The sequence below is a fragment of the Garra rufa genome, chromosome 15 (assembly GCF_049309525.1).
Source record: "Garra rufa chromosome 15, GarRuf1.0, whole genome shotgun sequence".
Lineage (NCBI taxonomy): Eukaryota > Metazoa > Chordata > Actinopteri > Cypriniformes > Cyprinidae > Garra > Garra rufa.
The window spans coordinates 41,455,400-41,480,100 of NC_133375.1; positions in this window are offsets into that span (position 1 = coordinate 41,455,400).

Genomic DNA, 24,701 nt, shown 5'->3' on the forward strand with positions numbered 1-24,701 from the left:
CTATGGTTTTGAATTTGTTTGTATGTTTTTTAGTTTTTTGCACCTGATTTTTAGCAACTGAAAAATTGGCAAAAAAATGTGAAAAATTAGAAATCAGTAAAAATTTGTAAAAGGAAATTTTTGATATACATATACAGTACAGACCAAAAGTTTGGACACACGTTCTCATTCATTTGAATGAGAAGGTATGTCCAAACTTTTGGTCTGTACTGTATATTTTTCTGTTTATTAAAGTTTTTACTCTACATTTGTGCAGTTTTCCGTGGGTTAGTGATATTTTTTAAATTTATATAAATTAATAAATATTTTTTGTATTTTCATACAAAAACTGCTTTTTTAATGTAAAATTTACTTTATAAAAGACCCACATTTCTAACTTTAATTCATGGGGATAACATGGATAATGTCACATGGTTTAGTGTAAGATTTTTGCCCATCTTTTGGAAAATCCAGTTTTAAAAGTAAAAAAATAACTTTTATCAGTAGGTGGCTGCAGAGCTCCACTATTTAATTCATATCTACAGTACAGACCAAAAGTTTGGACACACCTTCTCATTCATTTGAATGAGAAGGTGTGTCCAAACTTTTGGTCTGTATTGTGTGTGTATATATATATATTTTTTTTTTTTATTATTATTATTATTTATTTTTTTATAAATATATATATTTTTTTAAACATTAAATCTGATTGCAAATGTCAAAATTATGACTGATAATTTTTTGGCCATGTTTTCTTTTGTGTCCTGATGACCTCTATGAATAGTGTTTTACAAAAATATAGTTTTAGTATAACTCATTGGTGTAGGAATCAAGTTGAATTTCAAGGAAAATCTGGTTTGCAAATGTTTATCCACCTTATTTTGCAAAGCGGATGCAAGACATTTTCTTTAAATGTCCGATTCAGTATCACTTTGGGTAAATAAAAACAAAGTGCAATAGTCTGTAAAACTGTTTGCACTACAAATCAGTCCTGTTTGCAATATCAAGCAGCATAAGGAGCTGTTTTTTGTACTGCTGAAAATAACTGAAGCGAATAACTCCGGAAGTCTCGCACACTTCAGTTAAAAAGAAGCTTACGCTCTTACGTTAAAAACAAGGAGAATAGAAAGAGACATAAAATGGCATAGTAGCATATCAGTAAATGTATACATGAGGTACATGAGCCCAGACACCAGAGTGGCCTTTACCCCGTCACCCCGAACGGCCGCCTCCAACCCCCAGCTCACGGATCACTCTCTCCGTACCCCTATTAATTGGCTGTCAAAATGTGCCGAATTAACGGATTAACGACCCCGGTTTGTGACTCTTGAAGTTCTGGATGGAGATGAGGTAGACCCCCGCCCATGCCAGCCCACAACACTCACCCCTCCTTTGCTTCCTCGTGCGCTATTGCCACAAATCTGTATCCAGGACATTTGAGGGGATTGTGTTTCATTAGTTTGATTTGAGCGGACAGCGCTAAGCTGCTGTGGGGCTCTGCGCTGACAGCTAATTACAGGAATCTGCCTCGTCTACTGATAGAGAACAATGGGCTGAGATGAGCCTCCTTCGCCAGGGGGGAATGACTGCATGGATCTTTATACATTTAATCTACATCTGAATATGTGAAAAACAGTCAAATGCACCGCGTGCATATACGGTAACGGACCTGTTTGTGAAGCAAAAATGGGCGGTTAAGTGAACTCACTCTTTTTTTTTCCAGGATAACACGTCAATTATGCAGCGCTCTTCATGTTTAACAAATGACAGATTTACAGTAAACTCCCTCCGCCAACAACATCTCAGGTCATTTTAATGCTAATTCTATGAACAGTGGCTATGGAAGCGTCTTTTTACCACAGAATAGAAAATTGTGACTTTTTTTTCCTATGCATAAAGTCAGAATTGCAAGATATAAACTTGCAATTTAGTGAGGGAAAAGTCCAAATTCTGGAATTTAAACCAGCAATTGCGATGGAAAAAAGGTCAGAATTGTGTTTCATAAATAAATGCAACTTTTCGTCTCACAATTCTGACCTTTTTTCCTTATAATTCAGAGTTTCACAATTCATACTTTTTTCTAAATACAAATATAAATTCGCTAGATATAAACTAGGCCTGAACTCACAGAATATTTTTTTATATAAAACTCACAATTCTGATGAAAAAAAAAAAAAAAAATTCTGCAAGAAAAAAGTCAGAATTGTGTTCTGTGTTCCCGCCAAGCAGTAAAAATTTTAAAAAGCTAGTTAATTCTAACAAAAAAGGTAATTGTGGCTTTTTAATCTCGCAATTCAGTTTTTTTTCATCACAATTCTGTTTATATCTCTAATAAAAACAACAAGAATCGCAAGATGTTAACTCGCTCCTGCGAGATATAGGCTGAACTCGCAATAGCAAGAAGAAATATTTCAATTGTGAGATATAAACTCACAATTGCAAGTAGAAAAAAAACTTTTAAATCTCACAATTCTGAGTTTTAGTTGAACATATCAGTCTTTTTTCTCCTCAGAAATGGACTTTATATCTCAGTTCATTTTAATGCTAATTCTATGAACAGTGGCTATGGAAGCTTATTTTTACCACAGAATAAAAAATGTTTTTAAAAAAGCAGCTCAAGAGTTTCTAAAAATTGTGACTTTTTCCTATGCATAAAATCAGAATTGCAAGATATAAACTTGCAATGTAGTGAGGGAAAAGTCCAAATTGTGGAATTTAAACCGGCAATTGCGAGGGAAAAAAGGTCAGAATTGTGTTTCATAAATAAATGCAACTTTTCGTCTCACAATTCTGACCTTTTTTCCTTATAATTCAGAGTTTCACAATTCATACTTTTTTCTAAATACAAATATAAATTCGCTAGATATAAACTAGGCCTGAACTCACAAAGTTTTATTTTTTTTCTGCGAGAAAAAAGTCAGAATTGTGTTCTGTGTTCCCGCCAAGCAGTAAAAATTTTAAAAAGCTATTTAATTCTAACAAAAAAGGTAATTGTGGCTTTTTAATCTCACAATTCTGTTTTTTTTTTCATCACAATTCTGTTTATATCTCTAATAAAAACAACAAGAATCGCAAGATGTTAACTCGCTCCTGTGAGATATAGGCTGAACTCGCAATAGCAAGAAGAAATATTTCAATTGTGAGATATAAACTCACAATTGCAAGTAAAAAAAGATAATTGTGGTTTTTTTTTTATCTCACAATTCTGAGTTTATATCTCACAATTCCGATATTTTCTAAATATAAAACAAGAATCGCAAAATGTTAATTCACTCATGCGAGATATAGACTAAACTCACAATTCCAAGAAGAAATGTGTAAATTTTGAGATATAAACTCACAATTGCAAGGCAAAAAGAAAATTGTGACTTTTAAATCTCACAATTCTGAGTTTTAGTTGAACATATCAGTCTTTTTTCTCCTCAGAAATGGACTTTATATCTCAGGTCATTTTAATGCTAATTCTATGAACAGTGGCTATGGAAGCTTCTTTTTACCACAGAATAGAAAATTGTGACTTTTTTTTCCTATGCATAAAGTCAGAATTGCAAGATATAAACTTGCAATTTAGTGAGGTAAAAGTCCAAATTTAGTGAGGGAAAAGTCCAAATTCTGGAATTTAAACCAGCAATTGCGATGGGAAAAAAGTCAGAATTGTGTTTCATAAATAAATGCAACTTTTCGTCTCACAATTCTGACCTTTTTTCCTTATAATTCGGAGTTTCACAATTCATACTTTTTTCTAAATACAAATATAAATTCGCTAGATATAAACTAGGCCTGAACTCACAATTTATCACTCACAGAATATTTTTTTAATATAAAACTCACAATTCTGATGAGAAAAAAAAAAAAAGTTTTTTTTTCTGCGAGAAAAAAGTCAGAATTGTGTTCCGTGTTCCCGCCAAGCAGTAAAAAATTTTAAAAGCTATTTAATTCTAACAAAAAAGGTAATTGTGGCTTTTTAATCTCACAATTCTGTTTTTTTTTTCATCACAATTCTGTTTATATCTCTAATAAAAACAAGAATCGCGAGATGTTAACTCGCTCCTGCGAGATATAGGCTGAACTCGCAATAGCAAGAAGAAATATTTCAATTGTGAGATATAAACTCACAACTGCAAGTAAAAAAAGATAATTGTGATTTTTTTTTTTTTATCTCACAATTCTGAGTTTATATCTTACAATTCCGATATTTTCTAAATATAAAACAAGAATCGCAAAATGTTAATTCACTCATGCGAGATATAGACTAAACTCACAATTCCAAGAAGAAATGTGTAAATTTTGAGATATAAACTCACAATTGCAAGGCAAAAAGAAAATTGTGACTCTCAAATCTCACAATTCTGTTTAGTTGAACATATCAGTCTTTTTTCTCCTCAGAAATGGACTTTATATCTCAGGTCATTTTAATGCTAATTCTATGAACAGTGGCTATGGAAGCTTCTTTTTACCACAGAATAAAAAAATGTTTTTAAAAAAGCAGCTCAAGAGTTTCTAAAAATTGTGACTTTTTTCTATGTATAAAGTCAGAATTGCGTGATATAAACTTGCAGTTTTGTGAGGAAAAGTCCAAATTGTGGAATATCAACTGGCAAATGCGAGAAAAAAGTCAGAATTGAGTTTCATAAATGAATAAATAAATAAAGTAATTGCAACTTTTTCTTACAATTCTAACTTTTTTTCTTCTTATAAATCAATTCCAAGAAGAAATGTCTAAATTGTGGGATATAAACTGTGAGACAAAAAGGGTAATTGTAACTTTTTAATCTCACAGTTATGACTTTTTCCTCACAATTGTGAGTTACAACTTCGCAATTCTGAGTTCATATCTAACAATTTTTTTTTCTAAATGTAAACAATAAAAATCGCGTGATGTTAATTCAGTCTTGCGAGATAGAAGAAGAAATGTCTAAATTGTGAGATATAAACTCATAATTGTGAGACAAAAAAGGTAATTGTGACTTTTTAATCTCACAATTCAGATTTTTAATCACAATTCCGAGTTTATAACTCACAATTCCGACTATTTTCTAAATAGAAACACTAAAGAATCGCAAGATTTTAACTCGCTCCTGCAAGACATAGGCTGAACTCTAATTCTAAGAAGAAATGTCTAAATTGTAAGATATAAATTTACAATTGCGAGACAATAAATTGTAATTGTGACTTTTAAACCTCACAATTCTGTTTTTTATTGCAATTATTTTTTATCGCAGTTTTAATTGAACAAATCAGTCTTTTTTTCTCCTCAGAACTGGACTTTATATCTCAGAATTCTAAAAAGTCAGAATTGCAAGATAAACTAGCAATTACGAGAAAAAATACAGAATTGCGAGAAATAAGTCAGAAATGTGATATTTCTCGCAATTCCGACTTTTCATCTAGCAATTCTGACTTTATAACACTTTATAACAATTGTGCGTTTATATTTCACAGTTCTTAGAAAAAAAAAGCCAGAATTTTATATGACACAATTCTAAAAAAAGAAAAGTAAACTCGCAATTGCGAGAAAAACAGTCAGAATTGTAAGATGAAAAAGTCGCAATTACTTTAATTTTTTATTCAGTGGCGGAAACGATCTTCCATACAATTCCAACTTTTTTAAAACAAAAACAAGAATCACGAGATGTTAGCTTGCTCTTGCGAGATATAGGCTAAACTCATAATTCCAAGAAGAAATGTCTAAATTGTGAGATATAAACTCACAATTGCAAGACAAAAAAGGTATTTTTAAGACTTTTTAATCTTAGAGTACAGATTTTTGTATCACAATTCTGCGTTTATATCTCTCAATTCCAGGTTTTTTCTAATAATAAACAATAAAAATCTTGAGATGTTAACTCGCTCCTATGAGATATAGACTAAAATTTTAGGACTTTTTAATCTCACAATTCAGATTTTTTTTCATTGCAATTCTGTGTTTATATCTCACATTTCTGACTTTTTTCTAAATATCAACAATAAGAATCGCAAGATATTAATTCACTCTTGTGAAATATAGGCAAAACTAAAGAAATGTATGAATTTTGATATATAAACTCTCAATTGTATTTTATATTTAATCTCACAATTCTGACTTTTTCTCGCAATTTTGAGCTATGACTTTTAGTTCATATCTAACAATTCAGACTTTTTACACATTTCTGACTCACATTTGGTGAACCTCAAAAAGCCCGAATTGGGAGATAAGTTGCATTTACCTATTTTGTTTTTTGTTCCATAAACAGGCAGTAAAAAATTTAGTAATGCCCGATTGAATGCCAGTGCATACACGTTTAAGAAAGCGGGCCGCGTCCATGAACGGCGCAACGGGCCGACGAGGGGTGCAGTCCTGTCAAGCACGCAAATCTTGTGCTTATAACCTTAAGATATTCCCCTTTAGCATCCTGGACCCCTGTCCTCGTCTTCAGATAATCAACATTAAAACATGCCGCTCCATTCATGTGGACGCTTTCCCCCTTAAAAGAAAATTAAATAGATTAGCACAAACGTCAGTAAATCAAACGACACATTACGCTCGCTACATTTGAAGCGGCCAGCGCGCGCATGTCAAAACAATCCAATTAGCTGCGTTTCCGTCCCTGACATATTCTTTTGTTATGTTTTCCATTTTTCGTTCCTCCTCTCAAAAGCTCACGACGTTTCAAACTAAACTTGCTCTGTGAAATGTTTGCTTGCCGATTGCACCACAGCGCTGCGCTGTCACGCGGCATGCAACAATGTTAATTCTACAAGCTGTCCCAAACTCCTACGTTCTTGACACACTTTTGCCAAGTTTTTTGTCTCCGGCTTCCAGGTAGCACATGTCTGAGCTGCCATCTGAATATCCTGACACGCTGTCAGCGCACAGCGGAAAAAACCTCCCTGAGATGGAGACATTTCAACATTTCTTTGCATGCGGCCAAAAGCTCAGGTCAGTCGTCCTCCTCCTCATCGCCTCCTGCCTTTTTTACTGTTTCATCATCAACTCCTCGTGATTGAGAAGCCAGTCGGCCCCCTCTCGCGCCGTGGCCGTCGTTAATGTCACTCTGTGTCAGGGTGACTAAGCCACGCAAACCGTGGCGACCCGTTTGGTCTGAGCAAAGGGTCTGCTAGTCTGTCGGCCACGGGGTCAGCCGTGCCACGGCGATGCGTTTGAGTGACAGCTCGTGTGGGGGGATTGTTAGTGAGATTTTCCTGCATGGAGATGCCCTGTCATGGGCGGCATAGCGCTGCCAGTGTCAGCCGGCCCTGCGGCGCCTTCGTTGGGACACTGGCTGACAGGTGAGCTGTACAGTGGCTCCTTGGCCTCCTAATTGCAGCCCCTGGTCCTCCATCCTGTAGAGCAATAGGGTGGCGGAGGCCGACTCGTGCCCAGCTGCCCTTCCCTTTGCCAGGGATCGTAAGGTGACCGTTGCACCTCCCCGGAGCTAAGTCTGGACGTGCAATGATAATATGACATGAGGACCAGGCATAAACATGGCAGGTGAATTTGATGGGCAAAGAAGGACTCGGACACACATGAAAACATGCATGCATGGTAATCTTGTGCACTTTGGCAACTTTCTGTTGGCTTGCGTATGTTTAAGACATAATTTGTCTTATGAGTATGAGACTGAATGTGTATCTGTACACTTGCATTTCATTTGCATGCATGAAAAACTTGCACTTGCAAAAACAATGCACAATGCACTTCAGCAGCTTTCTGTTGGCATGCATGCATATATTTAACACCAATTTGCCTTATGAGTATGAGGCTGAAAGGAATGTTTGATATATATCTGTACACAATGCATGAGCTTAGTACACTTGTCTTAGACAAAGTGCATTTAATTTGCATGCATGGAACACAAGCATTTGTAAAACCAATGCACATGCATGTATGAAAATGTGTACTTCAGCAGCTTTCTGTTGGCTTGCGTATATTTGACACACATTTGCCCTATAAGTGTGAGGCTGGCTGTGTATCTGTACACAATGCACTTGCATTCAATTTGCATGCATGGAACACGTGCATTTGCAAAAACAATGTGCATGCATGAAAATGTGTACTTCAGCAGCTTTTTTTGTATGCATGCATGCATATATTGACACCAATTTGCTATACAAGTATGAGGCATGTATGTAAATGTGTACTTCGGCAGCTTTCTGTTGGTTTGCGTATATTTGACACATTTAGTTATCAGTATGAGGCTGAATGTGTATCTGTACAAAAATACATGAGTTTAGTACGTTCAACTTGCATTTAATTTGCATGCATGGAACACATGCATTTGCAAAAACAATGCACTTCAGCAGCTTTTTGTTGGCTTGTGTATATTTAAGACATTTGCCTTATGAGTATAAGGCTGAAAGGAATGTTTAATATATCTGTACACAATGTACGGGTTTAGTACACTTGACTTATGCAAGGTGCATTTATTTGCATGTACAGAACACGTGCATTTGCAAAAATTATGCACAAGCGTACATTAAAATGTGTACTTCAACAGCTTTCTGTTGGCTTGCATGTATTTGACACTATATTCAGCCTCATACTCATAAGGCAAATGTACAGTCTATCTGTACACAATGCATGAGTTTAGTACACTAGACTTGCATTTTTATTTGCATGCATGGAACACGTGCATTTGCAAAAACGATACACATGCATGTATAAAAATGTGTACTTTGGAAGCTTTCTGTTAGCATGCATGCATATGTTTGACACCAATTGGCCTTATGAATATGAGGCTGGAAGGAATATTTAATATATATATATCTGCACACAGTGCATAAGTTTAGTACACTCAACTTATACAAAGTGCATTTAATTTGCATGTACGGAACACATGCATTTGCAAAAATGATGCACTAGCATGCATTAAAATGTGTACTTCAGCAGCTTTCTGTTGGCATGCATGCATGCATATATTTAATACCAATTTGCCTTATGAGTATGAGGCTGAAAGGAATGTTTGATATATATCTGTACACAATGCATGAGCTTAGTACACTTGTCTTAGACAAAGTGCATTTAATTTGCACGCATGGAACGCATTTGTAAAACCAATGCACATGCGTGTATGAAAATGTGTACTTCAGCAGCTTTCTGTTGGCTTGCGTATATTTGACACACATTTGCCCTATAAGTGTGAGGCTGGCTGTGTATCTGTACACAATGCACTTGCATTCAATTTGCATGCATGGAACACGTGCATTTGTAAAAACAATGTGCATGCATGAAAATGTGTACTTCAGCAGCTTTTTTTGTATGCATGCATGCATATATTGACACCAATTTGCTATACAAGTATGAGGCTGAAAGGAATGTTTAATATTTGTACACAATTCTTGACTTATGCAAAGTGCTTTTAATTTGCATGCATGGAACGTGCATTTGCAAAAAGCGATGCACGTGTTGTGCATGCATGAAAATGTGTACTTCGGCAGCGTTCAGTTGGCTTGCGTATGTTTGAGACACATTTGCCATATGAGAATGAGGCTGAATGTGTATCTGTACTTGCATTGCAACGAGCATTGCTCAACTTGCATTGCATTTGCATGCATGGAACACGTGCATTTGCAAAAACAATGCACATGCTTGCATGAAAATGTGTACTTAAGCAGCTTTTTTGTTTGCATGCATGCCTTGTGAGTATTAGGCTGAATGTAATATAAAAGTAGCACACTGTTTAATGTGTATCAGTTTAGTTTAGTACACTATAATTATACAAAGTGCATTTACTTTGCATGCATGTGTAAACTTTGGTAGCTTCCTGTTGGCATGCATGCATATATTCAACTCATTTGCCTTATGCATATAATAGAATATAAAAGCAGCAAACTGTTTAATGTATATCTATACACATGACTTCAGTACACTAGACTTATATAAAGTGAATTTAATTTGCATGCGTGGAAAACATGCATGTGCATGGAAGTGTGCATTTGGCAGCTTTCTGTCGACATGAATGCTTAAATTCGACACGTTTGGCTTATGAGGCTGAACAGAATCTAAAAACAGCTATTTAATGTGTATACACAATGCATGAGTTCAATACACTAGACTTATACAAAGTGAATTAATTTGCTCTCAAAGAAGCAGTGCTATTGTGTCTGTTTCAGATGTAAAACATGAGACCAGGTAGATTTACGTTTTCAAGAGACATATTTGTCAAAAGATACTATTAATGAATTCCCAGTGGGTTTTTGCATGTAAATGAATGTCATATGAATATGTATGTTTCTAGAGAAGCAAAGAAATTACACTTCTTTTATCTGAAGCAGAAGACAATCGAGTGAAAGGAACTTTATTTGTCTTTCGCACAAGTAAATTGCTTTTAATTCAGAAAATGACAGTAAGCATATTTCATGTGACGAGCTTTGTATCTATCAAGATATTTATGGCATTTATGAAACATGTGTCTTTATATCACAAATATACATCATCTAATGCAAAATATTCCTGCTGTAAGAGAGTTGGACATGGCATTTTAGAAGAAGCAGATCAGATGAAATGAAAGGAGCATTGCATTGTAGTTTGTATAAATATTGACTATGATTAGTGGCACACTGGCATACAGAATGAAACCATGCAGAATTCAATACAAAACAATGCAATCTTTCATTTTCATTGTGTTGAATGAACCAGAAGTGATATTAGACAGATTTTAGCTATTTTTCTGATGACCATCAAAATCCATTTACATAAATTAGTGATGCAACATAACTATATTTATTTCCAAGTAGTGGGTCTTGCACATGCATGAACATGCATGCATGAAAAATGTGTATTTCGGCAGCTTTCTGTTGGCATGCATGCATATATTTAACACCAGTTTGGCTTATGAGTATAAGGCTGAAAAGAATGTTTAATATATATCTGTACACAATGCATGAGTTTAGTACACATGACTTATACAAAGTGCATTTAATTTGCATGCATGGAACGCAAGCATTTGCAAATACGATGCACGTGCATGTATGAAAATATGTACTTCAGCAGCTTTCTGTTGGCTTGCATATATTTGACACATATTTTCCCTATAAGTATGAGGCTGAATGTGTATCTGTACACAATGCATAAGTTTAGTACGCTCAACTCAACGCTTTTTATTTGCATGCATGGAACACATGCATTTGCAGAAACAATGCACAATTCAATACTGAATTCAATACAAAATAACCTCTGGTTCATTCAACACAGATTTTAGCTATTTTTCTGATGACCATCAAAACGGACCAACATGACTATATTTATTTCCAAGTAGTGGGTCTTTCTTTCATCTGTGTTTCTATGAAGAACCTTTCCAAAAGTGGAAAAAAAGAGATTCTTTAGAACTGCAAAACACGCTTTTTTTGTTAGTATTCCATTGCACATAAGCTCTGAGAATGCATCTCCTAATTTACTTAATAACTACAAATACTTCTGAATGTTGTCAAGCCAATTTAGAGGCAAATATCCTGGTGTGTGTGCATGTGTGTTACACAGGGTGCTATTTCCTGGCACTTCTGAGTGGCAGCTGTGCGGGGCTGGTGCTGGATCCTGGGGGCAGAAGCCTGCAGTGATCTCCGCTCTGTTTCTACAGCGGTCTCAGAGCTCTGCAGAGACTCATGGGAGATCACGAAGCCACACGCGCACAGATCTCGTGATGCACAGCCACCCAGATCCAAGTTCGCTGTGCATGCAGGCCCATATTCAACACACGTTGCTCTGCGATGCGCGCACACGCTGCGCTCGAGTTTTAATTAGGCAGCCTGGAAACACACAGAGCTCAGATTTACTCATCTCGCAAACAGCCACACTCGCTCGCTCTCCGAGGGAAATGGCACGTGCGCCACCTCGGAAATTTGAGGGAACACCGGTGTGGCTTTCCTGGGCTGGAGGAACGGACGGGACGGAAGCCGTGCAGCTCGAGGAAGGAGCGGGATGCGCTTTTACACATGGCTAGGGTTTGAACATCTCAAACTTCATACACACTTAGACCGATGATAGTGACACCACACTGCCATCCAGCGGCTGCAGGTGGAAACACAAGCTGGTGTTGTATGTAATTTGGTGAGTGTTCATTTAAAATTAGCATATGCTTTGCATAAAACAATATGAGGCCCGGTCAAAGCATATTTGCCACCTGATTCACTCTGTGTGGACGATTTCCAGAGACTGTATGATGCATTTCCACAGTTCCAAATGTTTTTGAACAGTACGATTTTTAAATGTTTTTTAGAGAAGTCACTTCTACTCACCATGCTTGAATTTATTTGATCCAAAGTACAGCAAAAACTGTTCAAGTTACTTAAAATAACTGTTTTCACTACCAGTCAAAAAATTTTGAACGGTAAGATTTTTTTTTTTTTTTTTTTTTTTTTATAAAGAAGACTCTTCTGCTCACCAAGCCTGCATTTATTTGTAAAATTGTGAAATATTTTTACTATTTAAAATAACTGTTTTCTATTTGAAAACATTTTAAAATGTAATTTATTCCTGGGATTTTAAAGCTACATTTTTTAGCATCATTACTGCAGTCTTCAGTGACGCATGATCTTTCAGAAATCATTCTAATATGCTGATTTGCAGCTCAAAAAACATTATTATTATTATTATTATTATTATTATTATTATTATTATGTTGAAAACAGCTGAGTATAATCTTTTCAGGTTTCTTTGATGAATAGAAAGTTCAGATTAACAGCATTAAATATGAATTTTTTTTACATTATAAATGTCTTTATTAACATTTTTTGATCAATTTAAAGCATCCTTGCTACATGAAAGTATTAATTTGTATAATTTCTTTCCTAAAAAATAATATAAATAAAAATTATACTAACTCCAATCTTTGAATTGTATAGTGTTTAATGTTACAAAAGCTTTTTATTTCAGATAAAATCTTTAGATCTTTCTATTCATCAAAGAATCCTGAAAAAAATTTACTCAACTGTTTTAAATATTGATAATAAAAATAAAAATGTTTCTTGAACAGCAAATTGGCATATTAGAATGATTTCTGAAGGATCATGTTACACTCAAGATGCTGAAAATGTAGCTTTAAACACATGAATAAATTACATTTTAAAATTTATTTTAAATAGTAAAAATATTTCACAATTTTACAAATAAATGCAGGCTTGGTGAGCAGAAGAGACCTCTTTAAAAAAAAACATTACAATCTTACTGTTCAAAAACTTTTGACTGGTAGTGTACATCCATTTTTTTTACGTATACTTTGTGTTTTATTACCTTGGCATTATTACAGAAAAAATTGTGTTTGATGTACAGCAAATTTGACCAACGTACTCAATGTTGTACTCAATATTATATTCGTTGTAGATTCCATTCATTTCTATCCAACATGGAAGTAAGTTCGAGACTTCTGCTTTGTTATCTGCTATCGGTAAATAACTAAAAATAACAACATTCATTAAACAGTCAAATATTTGCACTACAAACCTGATTATGATTTGAGTGAATTGAGTGAATTAAACACCAATGCATAATAACGCTCTGTTTATTGTAAGCGGGCACCACAGTTTTGTCATCTAACGCTTTAAATTCTCTTTAAAATCAGGTTGATTCTGATGCTGCCAATGCTTTGATAGTTCATTAGCTGGAAATAGTTGTGAAAGTGATTCCAACGAAATTGTTTTTCTGTGTCATTATCATTATAGTTGTAGTGTGGACTTACCGTTCTCACAGAATTAGAACAATAATTGAATCTTTATATGTGACCCTGGACCACAAAACCAGTCTTAAGTAGCAATAGCCAAAAATACATTGTGTGGGTTAAAATGCCAAAAATCATTAGGATATTAAGTAAAGATCATGTTCCATGAAGATATTTTGTAAATTTTCCTATCAAAACTTAATTTATGATTAGTAATATGCATTGCTAAGAACTTCATTGGGACTATTTTAAAGACTATTTTCTCAGTATTTAGATTTTTTTGCACCTTTAGATTCCAGATTTTCAAATAGTTGTATGTCATCCAAATATTGTCCTATCTTAACAAACCATACATCAATGGAAAGCTATTCAGGTGATGTGTAAATCTCAATTTTAAAAAATTGACCCTTATGACTGGTTTTGTGGTCAAGGGTCACATAATAATTGCCTGGCGTGCCTGAAATCTCGGTGATATTCTTGAGTCCCTCCTTCCGTGTGTTTTTTTTTTCATCCACTTGATGTAAAAAAGTAACCGCACTTTCTTCAACAGTTTGCCATATAATATCTAAGCACAAATTATGCAGTATATGTTATGCACTGCATGCACTTAGTGATGCTTTCCTTGCAAAGCAGCAGTAATTAAAATTAAAACAACATAGAAATAGACATAATTGACCTTAAGTCAGAGTAAATTAACTGTTTTTCTTTAAACTCCATCTGCGAAGTGTCTAAACAGTGTCGTAACCGCTGGTCCGCTCTGAGTGTGGGAGTATGTGGCCGTCACAGTAATGGAGGATCGTGAGATTGACAGATTGCTCCCGTGGTGGGCGTTTACGGCTGTGTGTATGATGCACAGATGAGAGAGAGAAAGACGAGAGCAGGAGGCAGGGAAGAAGCCATAGTGATTTTCGATAGGTCTCTCGTCCTGATCTTCGCATGGCCTGTGGCCTCTCTGGCCCCAGAACTAATCAATCAGCCCAACCTACCGCCTGCAGTACGCTGATATTGAGTAGTGTGTGTTTATGTGTGTTGAGTAGTTAATGAAACCCATTGGTACGTTTCTGTGCATGTTCGAGTGTGTGTGTTCAAGCACTTGGGTTTATGAATCTTTGCAACAGCTGCTAAAAGTATGTCTTAGTTTTGAATTCTTCTGCTTTTGCCCTCAATCTTTTACATACAGTTGAAGACAAAAGTTTACATACACCTTGCAGAATCTACAAAATGTTAATTATTATACCAAAATAGAAGGGATCATACAAAATGCATGTTAGTTTTTATTTAGTGCTGACCTGAATAAGGTATTTCACATAAACAATGTTTACATATAGTCCACTGGAGAATATAATAGTTGCTTTTATGGTTGAATTAGTTGAATTTATAAAAATGATAGTTGTTCATGAGTCTCTTGTTTGTCCTGAACAGTTAAACTGCCTGCTGTTCTTCAGACAAATCAGAAAAACAGATTCTTCGGTTTTTCATCATTTTTGTGTGTTTGAACCTTTTCCAACAATGACTGCATGATTTTGAGATCCATCTTTTCACATTGAGGACAACTGAGGGACTCTGATATGCAACTATTACAGAAGGTTCAAACACCCACTGATGCTCCAGAAGGAAAAACAATGCATTCTGTAGCTTTTGAAGGGCAGTACTTAATGAAAAAAAATAAAAGATATTTAGGTAAAATAAGAAAAATTTACACATTTTCATTCTGTACAAAAGTTTTCACCCCCGGCTCTCAATGCATTGTTTTCCTTCTGGAGCATCAGTGAGTGTTTGAACCTTCTGTAATAGTTGCATATAAGTCCATCAGTTGTCCTCAGTGTGAAAAGGTGGATCTTAAATCATACAGTTCAAATACACAAAAATGCTAAAAAAAATAAATAAAAAAAACTGAAATTCTGCAAGGTGTATGTAAACCTTTGACCTCAACTATATTCATTAATAAACACAACCATAAATAAACTGAATAAAAAAAAACAATAAATAAAACTAAATCTACATATTTAAAAAAAAAAAACTAAAACCAACAAAATTACTAAAACGATCAGTCAAAATACAGATGTACTACATTTGAAGTTTTCACTTAGAAACTGCTTGAAGTATCACGATGAATTAAAGATGGAATTTTGAAGTAAAAAAAACTTAGCCAGTATTTTCTTGTAAAACATACTCCAATAATTTTTAGTTAATAGATTTAATTAGAAAAATAACATTTTATAGTATATATCAATGCTAAAATAACACTGACATGTATTTACTGGTTGTGTAACTTGGCATGGCATTTCATGATGCCCCGAATTATACACAAAAAAATTGAGATCTGTAGCAGAATGAAATTTTAAATTTGAGTCTGTTCATCTCTCAAATCTATCATATGACTTCATAAGATCTGAAATACAATGCACAAGAGAAATTGACTAATGTTATGATGCTTTTATTTTCTTTCTTAGAGCTTAACACCATCTGTCACCTTTGACTTTCAGTGCATGATAAAGAGCAACGTGAACATTCTGCTAAACCTCTGCTGGAAGTTGAATGACATGAAGGTGAGTAAATTACACAATTTAAATTTTTAAATGGACAACTCTTTAAAGGGATAGTTCACCCAAAAATGAAAATTTGATGTTTATCTGCTTAACCCCAGGGCATCCAAGATGTAGATGACTTTGTTTCTTCAGTAGAACACCAACAAATCGTTGCAGTCTTGTCAGTCATATAATGGCAGTCAATGGGCACCAAATCTTTAAGAGTAAAAAAACATACACAGAGACAAACAAATTAAACCCTGCAGCTCGTGACGATACATTGAGGTCTTAAAGGGGCCATCGGATGCAAAACTAACTTTTACATGTTGTTTGAACATTAATGTGTGTTGGCAGTTTGTGTACACAACCACCCTACTATTTTTTTATATCTTTAAAAGTAATATCCCTTTTTAAAATCAGGTCATTCTCAGCTTCTTGTCATTGTGACGGCACACAGACAGAGGCCCCTCCCACAATAGTTGATTGACATGAGCGCCTTACCTTAAACCCACCCTCACTGAGCTGAAACAGTCCAACTCTGATCGCCATTTTGTTGACTCTGGTGAAGGGGAAGACACGAATCTCTCAGATTGAGCAATTGAGGTTTTCTGTTGTTGGATGTAATAAAGAACTTAGCAGTCAACATTTACTCCCAACATCTAAACCGCTGAAGACGCATAGCATAACGTTACTTTCGTTTTTAAAAGGAAAGCACCGATCCCGATCTACATATGCGTCTACTGTTCGTGCAAATCGTTCCTGATGCAGAAGTGAGTATGACGCCTGTTTCACACATACTCCGTCTGCAGTGCCAGTGCGTATGCGTTGCGTATTTTTTTTCCGCACCCATGTTAACGGATCAGAGTGTTCACTCTGCACGCGGTTTCTGTCCGTCAGTGCGTTCCAGATGCGGTGCGTTTGCAGCAGTGCAGCGATCGTTTAGGCACAGAGTCTATTTTTGCTGTGCTGCAATGCGTTGCATACGCTGAATTAAAGTGATAGCGCATTGTTCGCTGTAAAAATGAACATGAATTGACACGGAAATGTACCGTAAATGCATATAATAGCAGTCTTCTGTGTTTCACAGTCAACATGTGGCTTTTTGCTAGGTTTAGAAAAGTGCAGTTTTAAATAAACAAGGCAACATAATACACGCACTTGTCCAGGTAGAAAAGTTCTTTAAAATATGTTTTTTAATAAAGATTTAATGCGAAAGAAAGGCACAGAAAGCCGACTGTTTCTGTCTGTGGTAAGTTTTAATTTAAAATAAATATTTGTTGAAATAAAATATTGGTGAAAGCCCAATTTCAATATGAAAAAGAAGATATAGCCTACCTATGCTGTGTTTAAATGTGTTGCATCTTGCTTGAGCAACTTAATATCCAAATCTAGAAGTCAAATGCATTGAATAATAGCCTACGTTGTTTATAACACGTTGAGTTTAAACGTGAACATGTCTAGTATTATTGTATTAGTGTACTGTGATAAAAGAGTATCCCAATGCTGAAAAAGCACGTTTGGATTTGAAATTAAAATAACAGATAAATGGTGGGTTTGTGGTAAAAACCCGCGGATCAGGAACGGACTGCAAACGCGTCCTGTATGAAAGCAAAACGAGTCCGTGCTGCTTCTGCACCGCATACGCAACGCACACGGACTGCATACGCACTGTATACAGAGTATGTGTGAAACAGGCGTAAGGGTTTTTTTATGCATCTTTGCAAATGACCTTTCTTAATAATGTGTTTGTTGGCAAGTTTCGCAGCTAAATGCGGTTAAAGTAAACATCACATCTCATCATCTCACGCCAGAGAGGGACGGGGCAAGTAGAGCACATTTGCATTTAAAGGGGCCGTGCAATAAAATGAGTTGATATTTTGCAGAGCTGATTTTGACGAGATAAAGGTGTTTTTTTACACTACTATTGAGAATTTTTAACCAAAGTATATTATAGACTTTTCATTAAGGCCCTAAAGAATCATATGAACTTGTGGAAAATGGGCATCCAATGACCCCTTTAAGACACAAAACGATCAGTCTGTGCAAAAAACTGAACAGTATTTATATTATTATTTACCTCTGATTCACCACAACATTCGACTGTCCTGAGCACGTTTACAACAGCCGGCGTGTGATGCATCTTCTTGATTCTGCACGCGTGGAAGCAATCTGTCACATGTAAACGTCATTCATTGTTTACACAGTGCATATTGGCCTCTCAAAATGGTAATTACTTGTGCTTATCCTGATTCTGGCAACCGATTAAAAACTAAAAGATTGTTTCCTTGTGCAAACTCATCTGGAAGTGTTGACTTTTATACTGACTACATTGCGAGAGCACCGGCTGTTGCGAGCATGTTCAATACAGTGCAATGTTGCGGTGGAACAGAGGTAAATAATGATATAAATACTCTTCAGTTTCTTGCACAGGTGGATTGTTTTGTGTCTTAAAGGGATAGTTCACCCAAAAATGAAAATTTGATGTTTATCTGCTTACCCCCAGGGCATCCAAGATGTAGGTGACTTTGTTTCCTCAGCAGAACACAAACGAAGATTTTTAACAAAAAACGGTGCAGTCTGTCAGTCAAATAATAGAGGTGGATGGGCACCAAACCTTTAAAAGTAAACAAAAACATGCACAGACAAATCCAAATTACACCCTGCGGCTCGTGACGATACATTGATGTCCTAAAACATGAAACGATCAGTTTTTGTGAGAAACTGAACAGTATTTATATAATTTTTTACCTTTGATACACAGCCACGTCCATCTGTCCTGAGCACGAGCTTTGCATCCGGCTCGTGACGTGTGGGGAAAAGGGGAAATCGGTTAAAAGTCCCGAGTTTGCGCAAGCAAATGTAATCTTTTAGCTTTAAATCGGTTTGAACAATCAGGATAAGCGCAAGTAATTACCATTTTGAATAGCCGCTATTCCCACAATCTCTCTGCACTGTGTAAACAATGAGTGTCGTATACACGCTACAGATCGCTTCTGGCGTTTGCGTATTCTTCGCCAGAGCGCGTTCACATGTAACGAGCCGAAAGCTAAACTCGTGCTCAGGAGAGATGGACGTGGCTGTGTATCAAAGGTAAAAAAATGATATAAATACTGTTCAGTTTCTCACAAAAACCGATCGTTTCGTGTCTTAGGACATCAGTGTATCGTCACGAGCCGCAGGGTGTAATTTGGATTTGTCTGTGTATGTTTTTCTTTCCTCTAAAGATTTGGTAACCATTGACTGCCATTATTTGACTGACAGACTGCATCGGTTTTTGTTAAAAATCTTCCTTTGTGTTCTGCTGAGGAAACAAAGTCACCTATATCTTGGATGCCCTGGTGGGGGTAAGCAAATAAACATCAAATTATCATTTTTGGGTGAACTATCCGTTTAAGACCTCAGTGTATCGTCACAAGCCGCAGGGTTTAATTTGGTTTTGTCTATGTTTTTTTTTTACTCTTAAAGATTTGGTGCCCATTGACTGCCATTATATGACTGACAGACTGCAACGGTTTGAGTTAAAAATCTTGGTTTGTGTTCTGCTGAAGAAACAAAGTCACCTACATCTTGGATGCCCTGGTAGGGGTAAGCAGATAAACATCAAATTTTCATTTTTGGGTGAACTATCCCTTTCACTAAAGATCAGTCAATAGCCTGTGTATGAAGTGCACTACATGATACCAGGTTGTTGGTGGTTCTCAGTATTGTCTGGTTTCATGAGGTGTTCTCCTGCACGGCATATGTTTCCAGACTCGTGAGGAGCCCATGGGAGCGGCACTGCTGACTGCTAGTTCAGATGTATTGTGCCGGGGCTGCTGGGGGTCTGAGCGGCTGGTCATCTGTTGTGTGGCGGTGGAGATTATGCAGCTTTATCATTAGAACAGATCCAGGAACAGCTGATCCTTGTACCAACCTCCTTTACACCTAATTAGCCTCATTAACAGCCTCACCTGAACTCAGCATGCAGCGCGGCCACCTGGGAGACACCGGCAGGTAAAAATACCTCACACAGGTACCGCCCTCCTCTATTATTACACCAGCTGCACTGTCACACACATCAGCTCACCTTTCCCTCTGCGCACACATATGCGCGGGTGGCACAGTCTGCACAAACACCCAAAACACAGAGACGCATGTGTGCACAGTTAACACACTGCAAAAAAAGAAAGAGAAGGGCACAAGCAGCTCAATAAATAACTTGATGTTACCATGTTTTTTTTTTTTACTCGTACCATAGTAGGACTCTACCATGGGTTTATACCAGACAGTATTGTTGCTGTTAACTAAAGAAAAAGTATTAAAAATAGATTTTGGTAATTTAAATAAATATGAAATAAAATAAAAAAATATAAGATTAAAAACTTTAACAAAAAGAATTTTAGAAGCAATGAAATTAGTAAAATGAAAACTGAAAAAAGCTAAATAAAAGTACTTTCAGAAATTGTAATAAAAATAACAAAAAGCATAAACTTAACAAGGCAGTATTATTATTTTTGTCAACTAAAACTATTAAATTCCTTTTTTAGAAATTAAAAATAAATTGTAACCATTAAAGTTATTATAAAAATAGAAACACACACACAAATAAAAAGCAAAACTAATTATGAAAGCATGAAGTATTGCATTTGGGGGGGGGGGGTGTAAAAACAAATTGCTTTAAGAATTATATTTTACCTACTAAAATTAGCTTTTGGTAATTGAAATAAAGCATAAAATGATTTCAGTTGGTGGCCAACAATTCTTGCCTTAAAGGATTTTTTAATATTTTATTTTATTTTAAGTTCTAAATGTACTAAAATAACTAAAACTAAAACTGAAATAAATAAAAGTTAATTGTAACCATTAAAGTTAAATAAAAATATAAACACACACACACACACACAAATAAAAAATACAAATAATTATGAAAGCAGTAGGTATTACATTTTGGGGGAAAAAACAAATATTTAAAAAATTTGTTTTAAAAAGTATTTTTAAAATGTATATATAAACTATTAAAATTAAAATTTAAGTAATGGTATTGAAATACAGCTTTATACCTTTAAGGCAAGAATTGTTGGCCACACACAAATAAAAAATTTAAATAATTATGAAAGCACTAGGTATTACATTTTGGGGGGGAAATTTGTTTTAAAAATGATTTAAAAAATGTATATATGAAAAATTGCTATTAAAATTTGCTTTCCGTAATTTAAATTACTTTTAAAACCCTTGGAAAGAATTGTTGGCCACCAACTGAAATAAGTTTAAGTTCTCTCTAAGTCTCTTTCTATTTTAGTTCTAGAAGTACTAAAATAACTAAAACTAAAATAAATAAAAGTTAATTGTAATGATTAAAGTTAAATTAACACACACACATTTTAAAAAAAATAATAATAAAAAAAAACCTTTAAGGCAAGAATGAAAGCACTAGGTAGTCAATTTTTTTTGGGGGGGGGGGGGTTGTTTTAAATATGTATATATAAAATTAGCTTTCTGTAATTGAAATTTCATTTAATTTAATTTGTTGACCACCAACTGAAATAAGTTTAAGTTATAAAAGTAAAAAAAGTTCTAAAATAAAAATAAAAAATGTATATATAAACTATTAACATTTGCTTTCAGCAAATTAAATTAAATTAAAAAACATAGGCAAGAATTGTTGGCATCCAAATAAAATAAGTTTAAGTTCTAGAAGTACTAAAATAACTAAAACTAAAACTGAAATAAGTTAATTGTAACCATTAAGGTTAAATAAAACTATAAACAACCACATACAGTTTTTCTCACATTTTAGGGGGAAAATGTAAAAAATTATATACATATTTAAAAAAAAAAAAGTATATATAAATTATTAAAATTAGTTTTTCGGTAATGGAAATAAACCTTTAATAAAAAAAAACTAATTAAAAAAATAAATAAAATAAACTTGCCAACTAACTGGTTGTTCTAGAAATAGTAAAATATCTAAAACTGAAATAAATAAATAAAAAATAAATAAATATTTAAAAAATGACAAATGCACATAACTAAATTTCAGATATATAAATAAGAGCTAGTTAAAAATATTAATAAATATTATCATAGTATAAATAATGCTAAACTACAGTGGTACACATACAATGAAATACTTTTACATATCATGATGTATTGACATGTTGATTGAACAATATAATGGCATTACCATTAAATGTTTTTTTTTTTTAATTGTTGTTGTTGTTGTTGTTGCAGTATAATTATGTAATGATATACAATATACTGGTACAATCACAGTACTTTTTTGCAAGAGATAAATGCTGTAAACACACATTAGCCATAACTCAGAGATCCATAAAGACATGAAATAAACAAAGCATTGAAGCATCACATGTAAAGACAAATCCCCTGCCTTGTGTGTGTGTGTGTGTGTGTGTGTGTGTGTGTGTGTGTGTGTGTGTGTGTGTGCGCTAATGTCCCCTGTGGGCCTGAGCACCAAGCGCTCCATTGTCACCACGACAACCAGCACCAGATGAGCTTGTGTTGTGCAATGATCGTTATGCTTGCGAGTCGCTCGTGTTGCGCGTTTGCCAGCTTTATGTTATGGTAAATAGCAACTTGCAACAATAGTAACATGTCAAAGCATACTAAAGCAAGTAGCACTACTTGTGAACATTATCCTCATAAAGGAAGTATTGAAGTTGAGTGTGTTAGTGCAGCATTTTTGCTCCAGACATGAGTGATTCCTCAACAGTGTGTTGCTACTTTACTAAATAATTAGACTATGATTATGTTCTATAGGCTATAAGCAACCAGTTTTGCATGGTATGAGAAAGAAATACTAAATTGAGAAAAATTCTATAATAATAATAATAGGAAGTATCTCTCACAACTTTTATCACTGTAAAAAAAAATACACTACTGCTCAAACGTTTGGGATAGGTAAAATTTTTAAATGTTTTTAAAGAAGTTTCTTATTTTCATCAAGGCTGTGTTCATTTGATCAAAAATACAGAAACAAAATGTAATATTGTGAAATATTATTACAATGTTAAACAATGTCTTTCTATATTAATATATATTAAAATGTAATTTATATCTGTAATTAAAGTTGAATTTTCAGCATCATTACTCCAGTCTTTAGTGTCACATGATCTTCAGAAATCATTCTAATATTCCAAACTTCTGTTCAAGAAACATTTCTGATTATGATCAATGTTGAAAACAGTTGTGATGCCTAACATTTTTGTGGAAACTGTGATGCATTTTATTTTATTTAAGTTTAAAAGAACAGCATTTATTTGAAATAGAAATATTTTGTAACATTGTAAATGTCTTTACTGTCACTTTTGATTAATTTAATGCATCCTTGAGGAATAAACGAAAAGAAAAGCCACAAACATTTGCAAGGTAGTGTGTTTCATGCTACTGCTCAAAAGTTTGGGATCAGTAGGATTTTTAATGTTTTTAAAGAAGTTTCTTATGCTCATCAAGGCTGTGTTCATTTGATCAAAAATACAGAAACAAAATAGTAATATTGTGAAATATTATTACAATGTTAAACAATGTTTTCTAAATTAATATACATTAAAATGTAATTTATATCTGTAATTAAAGCTGAATTTTCAGCATCATTACTCCAGTCTTCAGTGTAGGGCTGGGCGATTAATCGAAAAATAATCGAAATCGACATTCAGAACCTATAATCGTTAAAATTTTTCCAGGAAGATTATTTCAATTACTTTCCCTTTAAAAAACACAAGCGCTCCGTTACGTTATTTCGCTGACATGTCGATGGAGAGCTTAAACAGTATTTATACAGTAAAAAGTATTTACAGGATATACAAGGGTAATTTTATTTAGAGGAGATACTGCTTATTTTCTACTTTTAATATGAAAAACATTGAAAATTATTTATTTTGTTTCCAATAGTGCAAGTTATTTATTTTCACCAATTTAAGAAAAATGTGACTTTTCGTTTTAAGCAATGCTTGCTTTAATTTCAGTTGTTCAACACTGATGTTCAATTAATAATCATAGATCGTAGATAGTGTGTTTCCTTCAATTATTTTAAAATCAAGTAATGCACCCTTCATCCAAAAATCTCTCGCTTGTAATATGTGAGCATATTTACTGTACAAAACTTGTCAGTGAACTATGAGGGCAAAAAAATAAATATTATATAAATATAATTAAATATAATTTTATTAATAAATAAAATAATCGTTCATTAATCGTAATCGGGTTAAAATGCTCAATTAATCGAGATTTTGATTCTAAGCCAAATTGCCCAGCCCTACTTCAGTGTCACATGATCCTTCAGAAATCATTCTAATATGATTTTCTGTTCAAGAAACATTTCTGATTATTATTAGTGTTGAAAACAGTTGTGATGCCTCACATTTTTGTGGAAACTGTGATGCATTTTATTTTATTTAAGTTTAAAAGAACAGCATTTATTTTAAATGGAAATCTTTTGTAACATTGTAAATGTCTTTACTCTCACTTTTGATTATTTTAAAGCATCCTTGATGAGTAAACGAAAAGAAAAGCCCAAACTTTTGCAAGACAGTGTGTTTTACGCTACTGCTCAGAAATTTGGGATCAG